This window comes from Palaemon carinicauda, chromosome 13 (assembly GCF_036898095.1).
Source record: "Palaemon carinicauda isolate YSFRI2023 chromosome 13, ASM3689809v2, whole genome shotgun sequence".
NCBI lineage: Eukaryota > Metazoa > Arthropoda > Malacostraca > Decapoda > Palaemonidae > Palaemon > Palaemon carinicauda.
Window position 1 is genome coordinate 16,715,785 of NC_090737.1, and position 8,872 is coordinate 16,724,656.

An 8,872-nucleotide genomic window follows, 5' to 3' on the forward strand; every position below is an offset into this window, starting at 1 on the left:
AACAGGTGCGGAGGGAAATGTAGCATGCGCGCTGGCGCCCATCGTGCTTGAACCAACCGCCACAAAAAGAGTTTCTTCACACGTACAAAAGGGATTTTGACGAAGGAAAAATCTATTTCTGGGGAGAGACCTGTGGCGCCCGGTGAAAAGTCCTTCTTGTATATCTTTTCTGATAAAACCTTCCAATTATACCAGAGAAAGATAAAAGCATGGAATGCTGAGGTTACAACCCTCGCGCGAGCACCTTTTGGGTGTTGTGTATAAAGCAAAGGCGCGTGAAATCCACTATTCACAGGTTGTTTTCCATTTAGTTAATTCCTTCGTCAAAGGGATGGGCCGATACAGAGGCCCTAAACACACCCCCATCGCTGCACCACCCACGCCACGACGCGAGCGCCACCTGAACAACATCCTTCTGTATTGGCCATGATGGCTTGGAAAGGAAAGGGTGGGATCGTGTAAAATAAGGGGAAGGGTTTCACCGGGCGCCACAGGTCTCTCCCCAGAAATAGATTTTTCCTTCGTCAAAATCCCTTTTCTGGGTCGAACCTCTGGCGCCCGGTGAAAATGTACCAGAGAATGCCTTCCAATCCCAACAATAACTACTAATTTAATAAGGGGAGAGAAACAACACCATGTAAAGAAAATCATATATAATTAAGGTAAGTAGGCATAAAATATAAACTAGCCACAGGGCATAGTGAGAGTAAGGATAAACAAACATGATAACAAGGAAACCTCTGAGTATCGGAGGAAAACGTGCTACTCATTTTCAAGTCAATAAAATAATGTAACGAAATGAGAAATACATGAAATTGTACCTCTGAGGGAGCAGAACAAATATATGCAATTAGCTAATGAAATGGAGAATTCGATGAGAATGCTGAACGCTGTCCTTAAGAGTACTCCCCCCCCCCCCCCCCCCCCCCCCCGACATCCCGAAGGCGGCAAAGGTCACATGACGTCAGTGTGGATGTGACCAAAATGCCTTTTCGGTTGGGGAAATTCACCTATCCCCGTTTCGGTGTGACAGCTGATCTTACTTCATGCATGTCTTCGCCCATTGAGGGGTGTGAAAGTCCATGGATGATGATGAATATCTTCCTTCTGCAGGAAGCGGGAATCCAGGGACGTGGGCAGCCGGTGCTGGTGTCGCAGAGGATGGTTACTCCTGCCAGCCCCAGGGGAACTGCAGTTATCTTGAGTGCAGATGGCCCGTCAGGTGATTCTGTGCCTCTTGGTCGATAGCCCGTCAGGTGATCCTGTGCCTCTTGGTCGTTGCACTGCTCAGATGCGAGGTCGGCGTAGTCAATTCCCAGGTGGATTGCATCAATCTCAATCCTTGAAAGGGCGTCTACGACTGGGTTTTTCTTTCCAGGAACGTAGCTTATGGTGCACCCGAATTTGGCAGTTGCTGCGAGGTGGCGTTTTTTGTCGGGAGGACCATGCGTCTGTATTTTGTTTGGTCCGTCGCGATGAAGGGTGTGCCCTCCAGGATGTGCCTGAAGTGGCGGACGGTGAGGAGCTCCCTGTCGAAGGTGCTGTATCTTGTTTTGGCGGGTTTCAGCTTTCTGCTGAAGAATGCCAACAGTCGTGGAGAATCATCAACGAGCTGTCCCAGCACAGCTCCACAGGCGACGTTGCTGGCGTCGGTCGTCAGTCACAGAGGGGCGTTGTCGTCGAAGTAAGCCAAGGTGGTGGTGTTTGCGAGGGCATCCTTTATCCTGGTGAATGCGTGTTGTTGTGGGTCTGTGCGATGTTGGGGATGAAGTGCCTGTAATAATTGACCATCCCCCAGGAACTTCTGAAGTTGGCGGGTGGTCGAAGGTGTCGGGAACTTCCTGATGGCGTCCACCTTGGTTGTCATGGGTTTTACCCTACTCGAGGACACGCGATGATCGAGAAAGTCCACTTCTTCAGCTCCGAACGTGCATTTATCGAAACGTACCACTAGGCCATTCTCCTGCAGGCGTTTTAGAATGGCGCAGACATGCCTCCGGTATTCCTCCTTGAGAATATCAGAATGTCGTCGACGTAGCAGCCGCAGAATGGTAGGTCACCCAGGGTGCTATCCATTAGGCATTGGAAGGTCAACCCCCACATTGCGTAGACCTAAGGTTGAGTATGGGAAGGTGTAGTCACCGAACGATGTCACAATAGCAGTCTTCGGAACATCCTCGGGAAATACGGGGACCTGGAAGTAAGAATTGAGAAGATCCATCTTGATGAAGTGTTTCGCGCATTGCAACGCATTCGCCAGGTCCTGCATGTTGGGCAAAGGGTAGTGGTCGGGCATTGTGATGAGGTTGAGGCGTTTGTCGCCACAAGGTTTCCAGATACCGTCAGGCTTCTTTACCATGTGGAGGGGAAATGCTCAGGGGCTCGATGCTTTCTTACAGATACCCATGCGTTCCATGTCCTCAAAGGCATGTTTGGCGTCCCTCAGCTTCTGGGCCAGGAGGCAGCCGAATTTGGCGTGTGTAGGAGGTCTTGTCGTCGTGATGTGGTGGTAGATCCCGTGCTTGGAGGAAATCCCGGCAATTGGCAGAGCTCAGGCTTGAAAACATCAGGAAATTCCTGCTGAAGGTTGGCGTAGGGCTACATCATTACAGCGGATATGGACTTTATGGCAGGACTGGCTCTCCTGTGTCGATGAGGCGTTTCCCTCCAACGTTGATGAGTAGTCCGTGGTGAGCAAGGAAATCTGCACCGCGGACGGGGTGACTGATCACAGCGAAGGGCCAGGAATATGCACAGCCCATGATAGATATCGAGGACCCTAGTCCCATAACACCGTATGGGAGACCCGTTGGTTTAGATGAGCGAGGGGGAGTCTTTGCTGGGACCACGATCTAGGTCGGCTTGTGACAGTGTCGAGGATATAAAAACCATTCTTGCTTTGGTTTCCTGCAGCTGCGAAGATGGTAGATGGCTTCTGGCATCGTCATCTAGGGAACTTGCATGGTGCCCTACATTTTTTGGTGTCGCTGCGGAACTGCTGATGGTAGAAACACCACACTGGATTAGGCCTAGGGCTCTGACATGTCGGTTGCAGTGCTTTCCTCCTTGCCAGAGCGTTTATCTCGTCGTCGTCGTTAGGAGGCGTTGCTGAAGAGTCTCTGGAAGAGCAGCTGAAGGAGGAGAACGAAGACGATACTGATGATGCCCTAAGGCGTGAAGCTTCTGAGCCTTCAACAGGAGTTCGTTCATCGGAAGCGTGTCAGCGTCCGTCAATTGGGCCCTCACGTCCTGCGGCAGGCGTTGAAGGAAAATCTCGCGAGCTAGGCTAATCTTGCGCCGTCGGCCGTTGCTGTCGATCTTGGGAAGCTTTAGCAGGCCAGTCAACTCGTCCCACGCCTCAACGGGAGAGGTGTCACCCATGGGTTTGCCGGCGACATCCAGGACCTTCTGTGCCTTTGCTGAGACAGAGAATGAATAGATACCGATTCGTTTCGTTCTCAAGTCGTCGTAGGAAACTTGACCAGCATGGCGTCGAGCCATTGGGAAATCTTGTCGAATACCTCCTCTGGGATGGAGGTGAGAACGATGTCGGCCTTGGGGAAGGAGTCGTTGAGCCTAGCGACTCGGAAGAGTACATCTGCTTTCAGGAACCAGGAAGTGGTGTTGTGTTGAGAAAACGGCGGCAGTTTGACTTTGGGCGTAGAGGCGAGGCCGTTGGGCTGGTTGAATCCGCCATTGTGGTCAGTCTGCGAAGAGGTGAGAAGCTGAGATGTCTGATAAGCTCATCCTACTGCCTTACAAACACACCGAGGTGTGGGAACATTTAAGGCCGAAGCTCATGCCTAAGAATTCAAATGAAATGGAGAATTCGATGAGAATGCTGAGCGACGGAGGGAGTGATGTCCTTACATTATTATTCATCACATCACCTGTATTTGTGAATTCAAATAAAAGGTCACACAGTTTTTAAAGGTTGCATGTTATTCAACACTATTACAAGTCTCTTTCCAACAAAGTCTATTACAAAAATTATGACATCATTATCTATAAAATAGGTTTTGCAAATAATAATTTTTTATATTTATACATAAACTACATTAAATACTTTTCTAATACTGTACTTTCTCATTTTAGCATTTAACTTTACTTATAATTAAGGGATTAACTATTATATTTTGACAGATTCCAAAGGTTAGCAAGCTGTTTTTTTTTCTTACTTTTAACCTATAATGTGACATTAAAAAAACTAGTTTTAATAGCTTTAATTTATTTCCTGTATGGAAAATTTCTAATGATCGAGATAATGAAATAAAATTAGAAGTGAATACTTTTAAAAAAAGGTAAGAGAGACAGGGACGATAATAATACTAAAGGTGAGAGTGCCAGAAGTAGAGACAAGAATGAAAGGGACAAATAAAATAAAGACAATTATGCCAGTAAGGCATATGTGTAGTAAATTGAGGAGAGGAGGAAACAATAGACAAAAGATGGAGTAGCAAGACAAATGAACTACAAATGAGAGAATAACAGGCCAATTGAATTACAATAAAAGATGATAGACGTGGAATAAAATAAGGAAAGAGAAAACAGAACAAGCAAAAAAGAAAAAAAAAATAAGACGAACTAGAATAAGATGATAATAGGACGTGAAATGAATCGAGGAATTGTGGAAACTGAATAGACATAGGCAAAGTAACATGTAACATGAGGGGGAAAAAAAAAAAAAAAGAATAATTGGAGAGACTAAACTAGAACGAAAATATGAAAGTAGGATTCTCGAGACAAACAGACGAGAATAAAAAGATGTGATTACAGGACTTATAGCCTAATGGGGCAGACAAACAAGAATAATTAAGAGAAATGCACTGAAGATGGGAAGAAACAGAATTGGCTAAGTAACATGACGAAAGAACGGAAAAAAAACTAGAGAGAGAAAGAGAATTTTGGATAAAAGATAATAGGACAAGAAAAATAAATTAAGAGGAAACAAGATAAAGTAACAACCGATGAACTACAATATGAGAGAGAGAATCGGGACAAATGAGCTAGAATGAGAAATTGTGAAATGGACTGAAGACAGTAAGAAACAGAATCAGCAAAGTAACAACGAAAGAATAACAGAAAAAAAACGAGAACCGGGAAAAAAACTAGAATGAAAAAGATGATAATAGGACATTAAATGGATGGTGGGGGGGAGGAAATAGAAGAGAAAAGATAGAGGAACAAGATAAATAAACTAAAGACCAGGGAGAGTATGAGACAAATAAACTAAAATAAGAGGTGATATGACTAACTAAATAGAACAAAAGAAAGAAGGAAAGAGAAGAGAAGAAAAATATGAAGTAACAACACAATTGAACTAGAATAAAGGAGAGAATCATAGGACAGCTGAATAATATAAGGAAATAAAGATTAAAGGAACATTGTAAGGGCAGAGAGTGAGAGAGAATTTCTCAATCTGTCACTTAGACAAATACCATTTCAGCCATCTTTGCATTCAACCAATAAAATCAATGGTTTCCAAATTATCTCCATTTTAACTAATAATAAATCTTTAATAGACAGGCACAAATCATGATGTATATCTGCAAGCATCAAAGGAGAAAGCACACTACTGTTCTTGTGCAGATTCCTCAAATGTGGAAATGAAATTTACAAAGCTAAAGCTAGAAGTGATGTGAAAATTTCCCCCTTGAATCAACTGGTAATAGACAGTGATTATAAAATTCAATGGTTGGACAAGCCATAAAAGGTGCCCTTACAATATAATAATCCAGCTCATGTAAGAGACCAATTGCAGAACTAACTATACGGCAGTTTGAATATCCATGAAAGGGCTGGTTTTAAGAACTTGGGACTACCTAGCCAGAACTGGGACCTATGAGGCCATTTCACCGCCAAGTAAATTTATGGGAAACCCAAGACACATTATGAAGTAAATGCAAGTTGAACAGTAAGATGCAAGAAATTACATGAGAACCACAGTAAGTACAAAGATATGAAGCACATATAGCTAGAGGTGGAAGGGCTGCCAAGACCCTCATCTAATGCCTATAATGAACTGCAAGGGGTGCAATGGCGGCACTTGGAGATTTATAACCGAGCTGATGAACAGACTCAACAATGCCGAGGCATATCCACATCTATTCGATCAACAAGCCTTGGATTTTTATGGATGGATATTTGTATTAGAAAACAAAACAACACATTGTATTAGAAAACAAAACAACACATGGCATTGTGTAGTTGTCCCCGTTTTTCTTTGTTACGTGGGTGCTTGCCTAATTAACTCTACCACTGGGCTGGGTCATTTCAGGTAATCAATATTCTCAACTAAGAGTAGGTCTCCTCTTAAAATCTCCAAGGTTTCCTCACGAGTGTTGAGAGGAGGGATTCGGCTAAACAGAGACATGGTCCAAGCATCATCCTGAACATCCAGCAATTTTCTCCATAACTCAAGCTCTATAATAACTACAGGCCTACAACTCTATTAAAGACCTAAAATTTATCCTAATTAATTTCAGTTTATGGATCTGGAGAAAGCATATGATAGAGTTGATAGGGAAGCAATGTGGAATGTGATGAGGTTATATGGAGTTGGTGGAAGGTTGTTGCAAGCAGTGAAAAGTTTCTACACAGGTAGTAAAGCATGTGTTAGAATAGGAAATGAGGTGAGCGATTGGTTTCCGGTGAGAGTGGGGCTGAGACAGGGATGTGTGATGTCGCCGTGGTTGTTTAACTTGTATGTTGATGGAGTGGTGAGAGAGGTGAATGCTAGAGTGCTTGGACGAGGATTAAAACTGGTAGGCGAGAATGATCATGAATGGGAGGTAAATCAGTTGTTGTTTGCGGATGATACTGTACTGGTAGCAGACACAGAAGAGAAGCTTGACCGACTAGTGACAGAATTTGGAAGGGTGTGTGAGAGAAGGAAGTTGAGAGTTAATGTGGGTAAGAGTAAGGTTATGAGATGTACGAGAAGGGAAGGTGGTGCAAGGTTGAATGTCATGTTGAATGGAGAGTTACTTGAGGAGGTGGATCAATTTAAGTACTTGGGGTCTGTTGTTGCAGCAAATGGTGGAGTGGAAGCAGATGTACGTCAGAGAGTGAATGAAGGTTGCAAAGTGTTGGGGGCAGTTAAGGGAGTAGTAAAAAATAGAGGATTGGGCATGAATGTAAAGAGAGTTCTATATGAGAAAGTGATTGTACCAACTGTGATGTATGGATCGGAGTTGTGGGGAATGAAAGTGATGGAGAGACAGAAATTGAATGTGTTTGAGATGAAGTGTCTGAGGAGTATGGCTGGTGTATCTCGAGTAGATAGGGTTAGGAACGAAGTGGTGAGGGTGAGAACGGGTGTAAGAAATGAGTTAGCGGCTAGAGTGGATATGAATGTGTTGAGGTGGTTTGGCCATGTTGAGAGAATGGAAAATGGCTGTCTGCTAAAGAAGGTGATGAATGCAAGAGTTGATGGGAGAAGTACAAGAGGAAGGCCAAGGTTTGGGTGGATGGATGGTGTGAAGAAAGCTCTGGGTGATAGGAGGATAGATGTGAGAGAGGCAAGAGAGCGTGCTAGAAATAGGAATGAATGGCGAGCGATTGTGACGCAGTTCCGGTAGGCCCTGCTGCTTCCTCCGGTGCCTTAGATGACCGCGGAGGTAGCAGCAGTAGGGGACTCAGCAGTATGAAGCTTCATCTGTGGTGGAAATGTGGGAGTTTGGGCTGTGGCACCCTAGCAGTACCAGCTGAACTCGGCTGAGTCCCTGGTTAGGCTGGAGGAACGTAGAGAGTAGAGGTCCCCTTTTTGTTTTGTTTCTTGTTGTTGTCGGCTACCCCCCAAAATTGGGGGAAGTGCCTTTGGTATATGTATGTATGTACAATAAGAATTGAAAAGTCAAAGATAGAATGGAGCAAGATATATGACAAAACACAGCACATAGCACCAAGATGCCAATCGACTATCTAAGCAGCATTAGCTTTAAAATCGTACATCAATTTGTCAGTCTTTGGGTTAAGAGAAGGTTCAAGTCTATGGCCAAAGAATCTAATCATCCCCAAAACTGGGGATACTAGTTTTATAAAACAAAACAAATTATCATGTATTTGACAACCCTCATTCCCTAACTGTTCCAACAGCTCAAAAGATGAATTTGCAGACAAACACCATCGAATTAGCCAGTATAACTAAAGAATGGACAGGATATCCCAGGCCAAGAGATAAGTAGAAACTCTGTAGGTCACTAAGTGCATGGACTGCAAAGAAATGGAGCTTTAATCGTACAGTATGTAGAACCAAATTCAATGTCATGTAAAATATTTTGTAAGATGATAATGTCTAAAAGGCAATCTCAACAGACTGTCAGGCAGAAAGCCTACAGGAACTAAACTTCAAGTGAACTACTATATCCAGGTCTTTCAGGCATGCCCTTAATGACTAGTAGCCAAGGATAAAGATTTGGATGGCGCCAATCTCCAATACTCGGAAAAATAAAGCCTTCTATGTAAAAGAAAAACTACACTGAATATTCTGGTTGCCATCTTTGTGAAGTCATCATTCATAATCCACCTTAAATTGTATGTCAAATTTGCCCAGATAACTTCTGAAATTTAAAAGTATAATAGCAAAGAAATTCATATGCATGTACACATTAGATCATATGATAAAGAACTAATAACTGTCGACACTAGGGAAAATTAATCGTATTCTAGTATCTGAAGCCATAATCCTCAGACTATCAGGACAAAGAATATTATAGCCTAGGCCTTACAACCCAGTAGCCAAAAAAAAAAAAAAAAAAAAAACCCTTGACCTTTTTCACAATTCACTTGGACAACCTTAAAAAGAAGGGAAAGTACTGTAACACTACAAATACACCCTTTACATTCTGAAATCCCCATCTGCTTAGTAGGA

At 43.4% G+C, this 8,872-nt stretch overlaps 1 long non-coding RNA gene across 2 annotated transcripts in view; it reads left to right on the forward strand.

Annotated features, from left to right (window-relative positions):
• The window catches only part of LOC137652188 (uncharacterized), a 35,448-nt gene extending 31,263 nt beyond the window's left edge, over positions 1–4,185 (forward strand). The window contains exon 7 of one of the 2 annotated variants that reach the window (XR_011046213.1): positions 1,114–4,185. This is a non-coding gene — a long non-coding RNA (uncharacterized lncRNA). Of the gene's footprint in view, positions 1–5; positions 921–1,113 lie in introns of those variants that run through there. The other variant, XR_011046212.1, reaches the window with a different exon arrangement.
• Positions 4,186–8,872: the final 4,687 nt, after the last annotated feature.